This window comes from Aedes aegypti, chromosome 3 (assembly GCF_002204515.2).
Source record: "Aedes aegypti strain LVP_AGWG chromosome 3, AaegL5.0 Primary Assembly, whole genome shotgun sequence".
In the NCBI taxonomy this organism is placed as follows: domain Eukaryota; kingdom Metazoa; phylum Arthropoda; class Insecta; order Diptera; family Culicidae; genus Aedes; species Aedes aegypti.
In genome coordinates this window covers 206,023,577-206,039,235 of record NC_035109.1, presented here as the reverse complement: position 1 = coordinate 206,039,235, position 15,659 = coordinate 206,023,577, and the positions used below count along the sequence as shown (strand labels likewise).

The 15,659-nt window shown below is 36.1% G+C and overlaps 1 protein-coding gene and 1 long non-coding RNA gene across 3 annotated transcripts in view; one reads left to right on the top strand and one right to left on the bottom strand.

Moving 5' to 3' along the window:
- LOC5577031 overlaps window positions 1-15,659 on the bottom strand; it is a 62,644-nt gene that overhangs the window by 13,596 nt on the left and 33,389 nt on the right. The window contains exon 1 of one of the 2 annotated variants that reach the window (XM_021849795.1): window positions 14,975-15,061. The exons of the other annotated variant lie outside the window; for it this stretch is intronic. The gene's annotated coding sequence lies outside the window, so the exon portion shown is untranslated. Of the gene's footprint in view, window positions 1-14,974; window positions 15,062-15,659 lie in introns of those variants that run through there. 2 annotated transcript variants of the gene reach the window in all.
- Window positions 11,677-13,132, top strand: LOC110677899. Its single transcript, XR_002501271.1, has 4 exons — window positions 11,677-12,024; window positions 12,085-12,514; window positions 12,573-12,717; window positions 12,776-13,132. It is a non-coding gene; the product is annotated as an uncharacterized LOC110677899 (long non-coding RNA).

The window sequence follows — 15,659 nt, the reverse complement described above, 5'->3', positions numbered from 1 at the left end:
ATTGAAACCCTAATATTTATGCTAATCACTAATGAATAATTCATTTCAGCTTGTTTCTCATTAAAAAGGTCAAAATCGTGCACTTAAAGCGAAATTAAACTATCGTGTGCAGTGCTAGTCAATTAGCATCCAAATTGTACCGTCATGACTCAAATATTTCCCGCAATGAAATAGCTTCTACTGAAGTCAAATATAAATGGATTTCATTTTTTCAACGGAAATGGAGATTTATGTTATGGTATCATAATGCGAGGAGAACTTATTAGAAAAACATGATTTTTCATTGTAAATGTTAAGGCGTTCAATAATTGGCGCGCCGCCACCAGCTGTAGCCTAATTTATTGGCTATGAAGTAAACGCCGCGAGGTATGCAATGCCCATTGTTACAGAATATAAATAAAACTGACAGAACAAAATGCAGTTTTGCGCTCTTACTGGCTTTTTCTTTGATAAAATCATTATTTCATGGAATAATCATGCAAACTCTTCTTAATTCGTTAAATTTATTGTTTGGAATGTTGTATCACGCCGTATTTAATTATACTAGCGAGTCAACTCCACGCATAAAGCAATTTTAAAGATGTGTGTAATAATTGGGCTCAAAGTGTGCAATAATAGGATGCGGATGTTTTCGAAGTGTGCAACAATTGGGTTTTGGCAAGGGTAGGTAGGTAGGTAGGTAGGTAGATGACGAGTTCCATCCAGAATGAGTCGAAAAAAAAATAAATAGATAAAGATAAAGGTAGATAAAGTGTTTTCCATAGAAAAATTGATCTTTTTGACTCAAGAATAATTTTTGAAAACGGCCTATACATTTTTGCATGCAACTTATTTGAAAAATTCTAACTCCGAAATTGTTGATTTTAGAGAAAAATGTTCTATGAAGAAGTTGTAAGGAACCGTTTGGACTATAAGAATAAAATATACACTGAAAACATATTTTATGTTTTTTTCATGAAAAATTAAAAAAAAAAAATTACACAAAAACTCCATTTTTAATATTTTTTAAATTTTTACCATAGAATCTTGATAGTAAACAGATGATTGGGAAAAAGTTTCATGATGGAGAAACTTTTAATAAAAAAGTTCTTCTAAGAACTTAAATAAATACGTTCTGATGATACAAATCATGAAATTATTCTAAACCATAATGATCAAATGGATAATTTCTCTAGAAGTGGCCATTTTCGAATCATATCGAGTTGAATGCAAAAAAATATTATTTAAATAATAAAATAGGCCATTTTTATTAGTTATTCGCGATTCTCCATCAAGAAAAATAAGTAAGTGGAAAGAAATATGGTATTTACTATCGAAAACGTATTATTATTGATGGAGAATCGCGAACAACTAATGAAAATGGCTTATTTTAACATTTAAGTAATATTTTTTGCATTAAACTCGATATAATTCTAAAATGGCTATTTCTAGAGAAACTTTTTTATTAAAAATTTCTCCACCTTGAAACATTTTTTTTATAATTTTTCATGAAAAAACATAAAATATTTTTTCTGTGTATATTTTTTTCTAGTAGACCACATGGTTCCTTACAACTTCTTCATAGAACATTTTTCTCTAAAATCAACAGTTTCGGAGTTAGAATTTTTCAAATAAGTTACATGCAAAAATGTAAAGGCCATTTTCAAAAGTTATTCTCGAGTTAAAATGATCGGGAATCTGATTGTCGAATACATTTTCTTGTTTTGAGCGAACTTTAGTTTAAGTTTAAGGCATTCTGGCACACTTGACAGCCAAATTACTTACGTTGCTTCCTTAACCGTGCAATAATTGGCAATTTACCCTAATTGTGCGCATACTTATGTAGTTTTCGTTTTTAGGAACTGGGTCGGTGATCAACACATGAACAAACAAACGTCAAACAAATTGTAGTCCGGTCGAACCTGAATCGGGTTGGGGTTGAAACTGTGATTCAGAACGGGTTGCGCCAGTTTCAACCTGGGTTCAAAAACGAATTCGACATTAGAGTTAACTATACCATCTGCGGCACCACACACGAGCTTGAGATAGTGTTGGGTGATATGGAACGGACGCGACGGAACGATTGGTACGACGAGGAATGTAGGCAGAATCTGCAGAAGAAGAATGCAGCACGGGTGGTCATGGGATGTGGCAGATCGTAGAACGTTATAGACAGAAACGGCCACAGCAGACCCGCCTCGGGAGAAAAAACGCCGAATGGAGTAGACGGAATACGAGGAGATGGAACAGTTGTGCCTGCCTCAAGAAATACGGAAGTTCTATAAGAAGATCAGCGCAACCCGCAATGGCTTCGTGCCGCGAGTCGAGATGTGCAGGGATAAGGATGGGGGCATGTTGAAGGACGAACGTTAGGTGATCGTAAGGCGGAAGCAGCACTTGGACGAACACCTGAATGGCGCTGAGAGCGCATGCAATGTAGGTGGAGACAAAGGAGGAAACTGCGGATGATGGAAACTAACCAGCCCCCACTTTGAGGAAGGTTAAGGTTGTCATTAATCAGCTCACAAACAATAAAGCTGCTAGTAAGGATAGTATCTGAGACGAGACTCGCGGAGACGGTCTTCTTATTCTGTTATTGCTGAGTATTTTTCTTATTTCACTCTGTGTTTACATCAATCATGCGCAAGACGTTCAAACCCTCACATGAACATCCCAGCAAAAAATTATTGCGTTTGCCTCACACCGAGGCATAAATAGTCTTGAGGGAAATTTCATGCCAGATAACGTAGCAGACATTTGGAATAACTTGTCTTGTATTTAGATTTATCAGCATCGTTGGAAAAACTGCTCCACTGACTGAGGTTTTTATTAACAATTTATTTTGAAAATAATACTTTTCACTTTTTTAGCCACGAAAATGACGGGCTGCATTTGACGTTTCGTGACAGCGGATTCTGGGTTGCATATGACGCTGATATTTTTTCTCTTCGCGAGTTTCTCTCAGGATGGTATCAATGCAAAACATTCAAGTCTTTTCTCGTCAACAAAAAAAGGAAATCTTAATGAGAATGTTTAGAGATATTTTTGGAATATAGTAGGATTATTCAAGGTTCATTTAGCGTAAGTAACGAATATATGTTAGTTTTCTTCTTCTTTTATTTGTTTCTTATGTTGTGTCCCAACAGAGCCTGCTTTTTAGATTAATGTTCTTATGAGCCTTTACATAGCTGTTAAATCAGTGACCAAAAGTGGAAAATCTGCAAAAAGACGGCTGAAAAGGTAACTCAGGGAGTGTGGGGATGCCGCCCCAAAGACACTGTACATGAACAATTCTCGTTGAATTGAACAAGTGGTGTACAGAGTGTACATACATTACCTTGGCCTAAGACCCTCATCTCCCAGGAACCACCTTACGGTATTTCTTTGGAGAGGAGCCAGTGCATAGCAGAAGTGGCCTAGGCAAACTGCTTCTCCTAGCCGACTCAAACAATGTTACAAGGGACCAGCCTCGGCAGGGCTAACTCTCTGCAGCAAGCTCTATAAGCTCTATATCGTGTGGAAATCAAGGAGGTACTCTAGGCCCTGAGAGTTCGAAAAAATTAGGAAATCCTTACGGAGAAAAAAAAAAGAACAGACTAGTTTAAAACAACCACATCGTTTGTTGAAAATCAAACTAAGAAGTTTGTTGTTTTTAAGCATAAATTTGTTGTACCAAACTAATGGTTTTGTTTAAAACTAACTTGTATTTTAGGTTGTTTGAACCTAAATGTTTATGTCAATTTATCTGCTTTTTTATCACAAACTATTTTTGTTGTTGATTTCGACTTAAAGTTGGTTTATTTTTACCAAAAAACCTGTTGTTAATTTTTCATTCGAGCTGTGATTTTCAAACTAAAGTATTAAGTTGAAAGAACCAAAATCAAGTTTAAAATAAATCAGGATTTTGTTAGGAACGAAAACAAACGAGATAATAGTTTAAAACAAGGTTTCAGTATGGTTCTCGATTGAATCGTTTTGAGTTCGGTCATTTCTAAGTACTTCTAGTATTTTTTGTGAACGTGAATGTTCTCCAATACATTGGGTAAGGTGATCATAATGTCCGCTCAGGGGTAGTATTTACTACTTTCTTTTATTTTCAGGAATAGTCGATTCGCTAGTGAGCAGTATTGTCGAGCCGCCACCATACCGGATCGCGCCAGTGTGACTCGCGACGCGCCTCAACTCGCCGCATTTTGAAATCAGTTTTTTAGTGTGGCGCTGCATTCTAACGATTTTTATGAACACAGCGTACTATTCACATTTTAGCTGCGACGCTCGTTGCCCGAGAAAATAATAATTTTAAATAAATTTTGCTTTTGATTTCTACCGGATGCATAGTAGAGTAAGGTGGGGCAAAAGTTCGACCTTAGTAATATAATCAAAGTTTTCAGGAAAATAAAAGCAGATGAAACAAAACAAATACCATGCAGTGAACCTTCAACATATTGGCTGAGCAAACTTGTGTCAAAATATTTACCCATTTTTAGTTATAACAGATTCAAAATTAATTGTTTTAAACGAAGTTTTGCCCCACCGATGGGGTAAGAATGGCTAAAACACAAAATATCGATACTTTCATGAAAGGCATACTTTATAACTGCCGTAAATTTTATGTTTGCCGAAAAATACACACTACATTCATATTAAAAAAAAATGCCCAAAACAGGTTTAATTGTAATATACCGTTTTGTCTCATATTCCGAACACTTAAGGCCAACAGTGACTTCAAATGCATCTGATTGGCAATCATAAGCTGATATTTGTGTAAATTTTAATTTCTTCGGAAACCCTAACTGTTAGCTGTTGGATGTACCGTTAATAATGTTGGTTTAATTAGTTTTAGTATTTTTTTTACGCAGAAGAATGGAACAACATTTTGATTCAAATGCCGAACACTGTGTTAATTCTGTCTCATATTCCGAACACCTTGATTCAAACTAGAGAATCATAACTACTCCGGCGGTATAAATTATATTGGAGATGGTTAAATTGAATTGCAATTGACTGCCATTTTCTTGTTATTTGGTGACACATTTCAGCGAAACATTTCAACCAAATCGCCAAATTTTGGTGACATTTTTCACACGATCAGGCAAATTTTGCTAAATTTGAAAATAATATGTGGATATCAGACAATTTGAAAATTTCTCCGTGAATTTATACATGTTTCGAACTTTTGCCCCGCTATGGGCCAAAAATTGTTTCCAAGCATTTATGCAAAACCTAATACACGTCAAAGCATCCTAATGATAGGCCTAGAAACGCCCTTACATAAAATTAAAAAAAAAAATATTATATCTTCATTTGATTCCTTGCATCGAAAGTTTGACCAAAATTTACAATATTCAAGTCGAAAAGCAACAAATAGCCATAATTTTCCTAAATATCAATAGATTTTTTGATATTTGGAGTGAAAGTCTCTTAGTTGTAAGTTTTGTTTTGAATTGAGCAAGAAATCTTAAAAAGAAACTCTTACCCCACTCGAACTTTTGCCCCAATTTACTCTATCATTTTGGGACTTCAAACCCTGGTAATAAGACTACATAGGGCTCCTGTGTTTCCCATTTGTGTTTCTGAGATGTTTCTTCATATGTCAAATCTACCTCGAAGTTGCATATGTGAAATTTACTGAAGATGACAATAGGTATTTATAAAGTGTATTATACAGCCCATAGAATCAGACCGCATAACTATACTATTTTTTCATTTTCGCAGATCCATTATTAGTTTCTTACAAGTGCTATGCTGCATCATTCAGGGAGCCAACTTGAATGAAAACTAATAGCATCATCGGAAGTGACTTTTTTTATTACTTCAATTGAAATATGAATAAACTTCTTTGCTTGTATGATGTAATATTTTATTTAAAACCATTAAAAAAAATTGGAAATAATTGCATAACTGTGAATATAAAAACAATCGACGGTTTGGTTATTTTAAGCCATGAATTTGTTTGTAACAACCTGAATATTGGGTATTCAAATGAAGTATACTTGTTTCAAACAAACTAAAACATTAGTTGTTTTTTCAAATGTCAAAAAAAAATTGTTTGTTTCAAATAATCTTTTGTAGAATTTAAATGTTATGTAGATAAAAAAATAACCAAAATAATAATTTGTTTCTAATCGAAAAAGCCAAAAAAACTAATATTTTATTTGTGCAATATTCAACCTAAACTTTTGTTTTAAAATAACTAAAATTTGTTTGGGCTTACCATTCTTTTTTTCTCCGTGCTCGACAGACGGTATTCGAACCCACGACCCTCAGCTTGGTCTTGCCCAATAGTTGCGCGTTTATCGCTATGGATATGTTGGTCTCAATTGCTAACAAACCTGCCAAAAATAAGGTTTTGGTTGCAGATATTTTGTTTCAAACGCTGCAAAATTCTTGAAATTAACACAGGCGTAATCTTATTTGTGAGTGGAAGTTATGTTTAATCTCTCAATGTCGTATAAATTGTTTTTGGTAAGAAGTAGCCATCAAGAATACCAGTCTTTTAAGGACTAAGATTAGGTTGCACAGTTTAATGAAAAACAACTAAATTTCAATGGTTTTTAATGTTCAATGTTTTTTTTCAACATGTACAAGTGCCTTGTTGCCCAAGAAGGTAGGTCATTTCAAGATAATTTACAAAAGTTGTCCAACAACCAATTGCTTTATTGACCAATTTCTTAACCCATTCTCACCTCCAACGACGGTATTAAAACATTTTTGTACATAGGTGGGTCGTTCTGCCCTCTATTCCCTATGTTTTGAGTGGAATGCATTGAAAATCGTCTTTCGACAACTGAGTATGACTATGCAGTTTTTTTTGTCTATATCGAACATTTCGTACTGTTTGTTACGTGTGTCGATGGATCATCTCTTTCGTTTTCAAGCCCCATCACATATGAGGAACATTTTTCGCATTGTTAAATGCAGTAGGTCTATTCAGTACACCACCACGGTGTGTCTAAAACCGTTAACTTAGAAAAATATGTTCAGCAAATCGGCACCTATTGAAGGAACTAAAGGAACAATAATACATAATATATGAATCGAATTTTTGCTCCGCTGATTCGAATTCTTGCCAAGTCATAAAGTTCGACTCAAAATTTCCATGTCTAAGATCAACAAATAGATTTTCATAATATTTGAAATGAAAGTATCTTATCTGAACGGCATTTGATAATTTAAAACGTATGTTTTAAATTGCGTTAGAAACCTTAGAAAAAACTCAAACTTTTGCCCAACTTTACTGTAATGATCCACTGATAGGAAATATTACGAAGTATGCTAGAATCTCTTCAAAACAACTCAACATCATCACGATAACTTTCGGTTCCCTCGTTGAAATATTTTAAATAAAATTCACGGAGAAGATGCTCGACTTTTATATCTTTTGAGTGCAAAATTGATGTAAATTTTTCGTTAATAACGTTTTTAAACACACCGTGCCACTAGTAGTGGAATCGAACGAAAACGGAAGATCATTTTTCACTGCCATCCATGCTTTTGGATTCAAATTGAGTAACGCTTAAGAAAGGCTTACGCGCCGAACCTTTCGACTGTAAATATACTCGTACGGTTTTATTCGATGCATCAATGAGCCGAATTTCCTTTTATTGCCGTTTCGTTCACGAAAACGACCCATTAATGTTGTTATATAACCCATGTTTTCAATGTAAAAATAATCTTTTCATTACTTTGCCCATTACAAAATGAGTCAAGGTCAGCGAATGGAAAAGGAAAGGAATTTTTCTGAAACGATTTAAAGTGGGATATTTAGGGTACCTATAGGATCGTGGCCACGAAATGGACTGACGCAAAGAAGAACTTGACAGCATTGTTGAAAGTAACGTTATGTCATGTCAATCATCTATATAGTCAGCCTTGATGAAAATATGTGCAGTCTGCTCAAAATTTTGCACAACTTTGTTGTGTTTTTGGAGCTTCATTAACGACACAGCTGCGAAACGTGTTTGACCTTTTTGTTGCACTCAACCAACCGGAGACTGCAATTCTGCAATTGGTGCAATTCTGCGCAGATTAACGAGATTTTCCCAAAATGAAACCACGCAAAATCATTTTCTTGCCCTTTCTTAAAATTTTGCGAGTCGCTGAAGGGCGAAGAATGTAAGCTAGGGTAAAGAAGTACTGAAGCTCTTCCATGATTCTCTTTTATAGGGGAGTCTGAATTGTCTAATACCTTGCAATAATCAGAGTTTCACAATATCAGTCATTTCAACTGATGGGTTATACCTAGGGGGTGCGGACTAGAATATTTAAATTGTTCAATTTGAACACAATCTTTTCCGCGAGTGCTAACAGTTGTTTGTTTGCTTTTCTCTCAGGACACCACATTCAAAGTGCACTCTTAAAATACTTCACACAAAGTATCAACAATTCAATGCTGACGATTTTCCCAATAAACAGACTTAATCAGAAAGCTTCTGGCTTTGTGCTAAAAGGAAACATATTTGAGAAAAGTTGTAAAAGACCTTTATAATTTGACCCAAGCACAACTTTTCTTTAACAGTTGGCAGTCTTTGTATTATATAAATTGCATAACATTTTTTAGCGTAACGAAATCTTGACCGAACATTCCTGGGCATACTCGGATCATTTTTACGAAAAGTTTTGTATCACACAGCAGCCTGGCTGCTCGTTGATTTTTATTTCGTACCCCCAGGTTTATACCTGAGACGAGACTCGCGAAGACGGTCTTCTTTTTCTGTGATAGCTGAGTTTTTTTCTTATTCCACTTCGTGTTTATACCAATTATGCACATGCTGTTCAAATCCTCACATGAATCTCTCAGCAAAAAATGATTGAGTTTGCATCACATCGAATCATAAATAGCCGTTTGAGTGAAATTTCATGCCAGTAAACGTAGCAGAGATTATAAGTAATTAATCCTCTGCTTAGATTTATCTGCAACTTTGGAAAAAACTGCTCCGCCGAATGAGGTTTTTAATAACAGTTTACTTTGAACACAATACTTTTCACTTTTTCAGCCATAAAAACGGTGGGCTGCATTTGAGGTTTCGTGAGAGGGGAATCTGGGCTGCATATGACGTTGATATTTTTCCTCTTCGCGAGTCTCTCTCAGGTTTATACCAATAAAACTATCAATATCACTCTCAAGCTATCAATGTCATTTTGATTTCACAAACAAAAGCAGTGAAGTGACACCGCCCTTTAGATCATAATCACAGCAGAATGAGTAATCACGTGGTAATTATCAAAGTTTTTATTGTTTTTCTGTGACCAGCAAATAGTTACCATCTGAGAGAGATTCGCGAAGAGGAAAAATATCATCGTCATATGCAGCCCAGATCCCGCTGTCACGAAACGTCAAATGCAGCCCATCGATTTTATGGCTGAAAAAGTGTCAAGTATTGTATTCGAAATATACTACTATTAAAAACCTCAGTTAGTGGAGCAAAGATGCTAATAAATCTTAACACAAGACTAATTATTGATAATGTCTGCTAAGTTTGCTGGCATGAAATTTCACTCAAAAGGTCGTTTATGCTTCGATGTGATGCAAACGCAATAGTTTTTTGCTGAGATGTTCATGTGCAAGTTTGAACGGCTTACGCATGGTTGATGTAAACACTGAGTGGAATAAAAATAAAACTCAGCAATCGCAGAAAAAGAAGACCGTCTCCGCGAGTCTCGTCTCAGGTTACCATCATTCCAAAGTACTGTCAAAAATATCGAACCGACAAGTGGCTGTTTTATTAACTTAATTTAAGACCCAACTTAACCTTTCAGTAATATCCATATTCTATCACCACCAGTGCACTGGTGTTGGAATATCCAGCATGATGTTGATGGTACCATATTCCGAACACTTAAGGCCAACAGTGACTTCAAATACATCTGATTGGCATAAATTGGCTGATATTTGTGTAAATTTTTATTTCTTCGTAAAATCTAACTGTTAGCTGTTGGGTATGCCAATTATAATGTTAATAGTTAATAGTTAATAGTTTTAGTATTGTTTATACGTAAAAGTAAGGAACAACATTTTGATTCAATTGCCGAACACTGTGTTCAATCTGTCTCATATTACGAACACCTTGATTCAAATTCCGAACAGCACGAATAAATTGTATTCAAATGAATAATTTCGCAAATAAATTTATCTCAGCTAGTTTTACTGGTCTCGAACTAGAGAATCATCACTACTCCCGAAGTATAAAAAATATTGGAAGATGATTAAATTGAATTATAATTCACTGCCATTTCCTGGTAATTTGATAACATATTTCAGCGAAACATTTCAACCTAATCGCCATACAAAAACCGAGTGTTCGGAATATGAGTCTGTTTGGAATTTGAGAAAAAAACGGTATACAGAATGATCTGAGTTTTATCGCAGTCGGCCAGTTGAAATCAGCAAATTTTAAGCCTTGATAGTGACAGCGAATTACTCTGGCAATAATGGGCCGACCATAAACCACGTGGTATTTTATATTACTTTACTCTTCCTCCATTGTGGCATTTTGCTTATACAACAATTGAAACATTTAAAAGACGCCCCCTCTCCGACCAAGTGAGCAATCTCTAAATACCACCTCAATACGACGAATAGCTTTCAATAACATTCCTGCCCAAGTAAACCAAAACTGACAAAAGTAGAATACATCAGTTTCCTATTTTCCTATTAGGTGTCCCATTTTTATATAAAAAATCAAACCGTGAAAATCTTATTTAATACCCCCAGATTTGTTCAGTTGGACCACCAGTAGCAACTGTGAAAATTTGAGCGAAACTACAAAATTAGTTTCAAGCTTGTCTGGAGGAAATCGACTAAATACCATGTGGGGTTAATTAGTTTTGAATCCAACCTATTGAATTTAATAAAACAACGTGAAAAACATAAAACTTTGATATAAAAGCCCGAAGCGTATCGTTTCAAATTAGAACTTCGGATAGTAAATTTTGTGTGTAATAAATATTTACTCAGAATTGCACAAAAACAATATCAGTTTCTGAAAACACTATTATATTAATATTTTCATATTATGGATTAAATTGTGTTCATTTTTCCACCTTTTTTTGGATCAGTGCACGATTGTCTGGCTCCATATAAAGAGGTGGCCAAAACCATCAAAAATGATTTTGAGTTTTTAATGTTTTTTATCATTTTAAAATATACCTAATGTATTATATTATTATAGTCCTTGATTGAAATTGAACAAAAATTTAAATTTTCCTTAACTTTTTTGCCGTCAAATTAGCTGGAGTCAAAAAAATTGAAAATGTGATAATAAAATAAAATATTATGCTCTATCTATAACCTTATAGTTCAACACTTTTAACGAGCATGAGAGTGAAAAAATATTTGAATGAAATCTGTCTTCTAAGAGCATCCTTTTGCTCCCAGATTTAAAAAGCATGCTTTGAAATCATCTTAATGTGCGGGATCGTTTTGAATCCTGATTTTTTTTTTCCAATCTCAGCGTGCGTGATTTATGCAAGGATTCAATCCCATGATTGAAAGTCTGTGCTTACGCTCATAGGAAATCGAGCCAAAGTAAAATACTTTTCATCTGGAATATTTAATGTTCCATAGGGAATTTGGACAAATAAAACCTGCCTACCAATCAAGTGAATATGTATTATGGAAGACAATGGGCCCTATTACGGATATCACTTTCACGTTCACTTACACTTCACCTTCCAATCACTTCACTTGATTTGGTCTATTCCCGTTGTCACGGACGGTGAAGTGATTGAAAATGAACTCAGTGGAGTGACAACTGCAGTGTAGTGGTATTCATAATCGCAATGTTTATAGTGCAACATCGGAAGCCACAAACTGTCACATGCTGCGTTCGTTGTTCTTTCTAACATATGAAAGTAGAAGAGTATTCATTACTTATTTGCTTAATTGTTGCTAAAAAGGTGGGATAGTTCAGTTTTTATTTCAATCATGAGCGTGGAACTTTGGTTTGATACTGACAGTGAAGACGACGAGGAGTATGCCAATCTTGCCGTAGAACGTAGGCGTATAAGGGATTACTCTAATCCACTAGATCAAACAGAAAAATCGTAAGTTTATTTCTCGAATATATATTGATCGACATCTATGTTTAATGGCATATTTCTTAGTTTTGTCAAATTGTTTAGAGTGTCAAAAGACATTTTTTCACACCTGCTGGAAATCATTGATACGAAACTGAAACCATCTAGTCATTCAACTGCAGTTTCTCCATTGATTATGCTAGCGGCTTCTTTGAGGTTCTTTTCCGAATGAAGTTATCAGAAGGGTGTTGGGAATGATCGATTGGCGCAACCTACGATGTCAAAAGTATTGCAGTTGGTTTTGGACATACTTGAGAAGGAAATATGCCCCGTCGAAATCGTTTTCCCAACCGACGAACGTGAAAAGCATATCATAAAACAGGGCTTTTACGAACAAACGGGATTTCCAGGAGTCATCGGTTGCGTAGACGGAACCCATGTGAGCATAATAGCTCCAACTCATGACAAACACCTATTTTACAACCGAAAAGGGTTCTACAGTCTAAATGTTATGTTGGTAAGTTTTAAAATTTAAACAGCAGTTCGTTGAATTAACTCATACATTATTATTGCAGGTATGTGATCACAATCTGTTGATCCGATATGTGGACGCCAATCATCCGGGTTCCTCTCACGATTCATTTGTTTGGAATGGAAGTGTACTAAATCAATTATTGCAACAGGAATATACAAACGGAGAGAGAAACTCTTGGTTACTTGGTAAAAATGTAACTTAAGTCATATTGCATTTATGTTGAAATGCAAATTTTCATTGCAGGTGACGCTGGCTACCCCCTAACACCATTTCTGATTACACCTTTTCGTACTGGAGAACAAACCGATGAACGACAGACAAGATTCAACGGAATACATTTTAAGACCAGGATTACTGTGGAATGATCAATCGGAGTGTTTAAGAATACTTTCAGATGTATGTTGAAAGAACGACAGTTGCATTACCAGCCGGAAAAAGCAACTCAAATCATCAACGTGTGTGTTGCGCTACATAACCTCAGAATCAGATATAAAATGGATTTGGATGAACCGGAGCTGAATGACGAAGCGGATGAGGATTTTGTAGATATTGACGCGAATTATGAAAATGCAATTAGAATCAGGGAAGAAATCATGCATAATATTCTGTAAATGGTTAAAGTCATAAAATAAATCTGCACTTGGAAACTAGATCCACAGACAAGCAAATGTAACCCAAAAGAAGTCTCAATAAATGTAAACGAAAATTTTATTTCTCGGTTTTAAAATTAATTTTACTTTAAAAAATACAGAAAGTTTAAAATATCTTCAAAACAAAGACGTCTTGTATTACACTACAAGAAACCACGTTTCGGTTAATATTCTGAAAAACTTAAAGGTTTATACATGTACGATTTCTACTCTGACTTCAGCAGCGGTTGAATTTCGACGCTATCGAAGTTCCACAGGATCGAGCAGCTATTCAAATCATGGCCCTCATATCTCTTCGTTGGAACAACATGTGTCGTAACGCTTTTCAGTTTGTTCGGTAGTTGCCCGTCCCATCTTGAAATCCAGTTTCTGCTTTTTATAATCCAGCATTTGCAATTTTAACTGTAGTTGTTTGCATCGCAGTTCTTGTTCCTCCAAACGCATTTGCCACTCAAATCGAAACTTTTCTTCTTCCAATTGAAAGCGTTTTTCATCCACAGCCAATCGTTTCTGATGTACTGCGAAAGATTTACGTGAATATCTAGCGCAATCTGAAACATATTCCATCATCTTGTTGAGGTCATGAGTCTGTTTTTCGAGAAGAGGTTTGCGATAGTTGCGCTTCTTTATATGTCCACGGTTGATAGTAGGCCGACGATTTATTTCAGGTTCATGTTCTCGTGCTGTTCCGGTCAATATTTGATTGGCTTGTTGCTGCTGATCAGAGTGTGGTTCGTCAGGATGCGGCTGCTCAAGATTCGCAGATTCGCCTTCATCCGCTTGCAGATCCTCATCGCGAGGAAGTGATCGGCCAGTACTTCCATTTTCAGTGCCGGAAGCAGGAGGCGGTGTTCCGAATACGGCTCCTTCATTCAGAAATGAAAATACAAGTTATCATACACTACGATTAATTAATGAATTTTTACCACTGTGATTAACCAATCTATCCAGAGATAAAAGGCGAATGATAGCCTCTTCCAAATCCGTAAAGGAGTGCTGCGTGTTTTGCCCCCCTCCAGTAGCTCTAACCTCGTTTCTATTATGCTGCAATTTCTTTTTTAATTGCAGTTTTTTGTCGGTCCAAACCTAATATAAAATGGGAATATATTTAATTTAAATATGTAAGTGGATACAGGAACTTCTACTTACTTTTTGCCACTTGACAACGGACCGTGTTGGAGGTCCCAAACTGTTAAGGGAACTTTGCGCTGTCGCCCACAACGTAGAAACTGATTCTCGAGAATCTGTAAATTTGACGCCTTTTGCTAGCTCTGGATTTTTCTCTATGAACGAAACAAGCCAAGCGAGTTGTCGCTTGTTTGTTTTCTGCTTCCTAGGATGACGAAAATATACGATTTATTACATAAAAGCCGAAAATAATGTTGTTTTTAACGCACTCCATCTCACGCGACAACTTTCCACCTTCAGAAATGACAGTGAAAAGTTTCCACCTCAAGTGACGGCTTTTGTCGATCTTCACCGTTAGCGTGCTATTCGTAATAGCTCGTGTTCATGCGAGTTGTCACTTGCGATGCACTTCTCCACATTTTCTCACTTAGGTGGTATCCGTAATAGGAAAGTGATCACTTCACCTATTCGTCACCGTGAGTGAAATCCGGAATAGGGCCCAATAAAATTCAGCAAGTAAGGCTAGAGCAGTATGTCAAATTGGCACGATTTGTGGTCTTTTTCACTCAAGAAGAAACTAATGTAGATAAAAATTTGAACATCACAGTTTTAGTGAATGCGGACATGTTTCAACGGAAATTTAATCCACCATTCATGATATCACCTGATTTAGATTTTCTGTTTAGGATCTCGGAGTTTCGTCTACCGTTTTGATTCATATTACGGACACTTAAGGCCTCTTTGAAGTGTGTGCCACCTAAAAGTATATAAATTAAATCAATCTTTACGATTCCTTAGCGTTCTCATGCTATCAGGACACTCACCTTTCGAATGGTAGGTGAAGATTTGAATTCCACAACTTCAATTAATTTCAATAAATAGAAATGTGTGCACTCTTCATGATTCTTATTCCGGACACCACCTCACTTTTGCTTTCTATTCCGGACGGTTTGATTCAAATTCCGGACAACTCGTGAAATCATATTAAAACGAGCCTCCAAATTGGGAACTTTTGAACGGCAAATTTTGAAACATTTCAATTGAAACCTTTCCCATACAAAGTAAAGTGTCCGGAATTTAAAGCTGTCCGGAATTTGAATCAGAACGGTACATCATCTCCTCTTGATGGCTACAGCGTAGCTTCACGCCATTGCCGGGCGTATTGTAGAGTTCCATCTTCGTCGGTCTTGGGTGAAACTTCTCCAGTTACCCCGAACGTTTAGGGTCGCCAGGTCCTCTTCCACTGCGTACAGCCAGCGTATTCATGGTATTCCCCGAAGCTGCCGATCTCCACCTGGTTCCCTGCTATCCTCGCTGTCTCCCTCTTCAGAGGCACGAAGGCCTCTTCC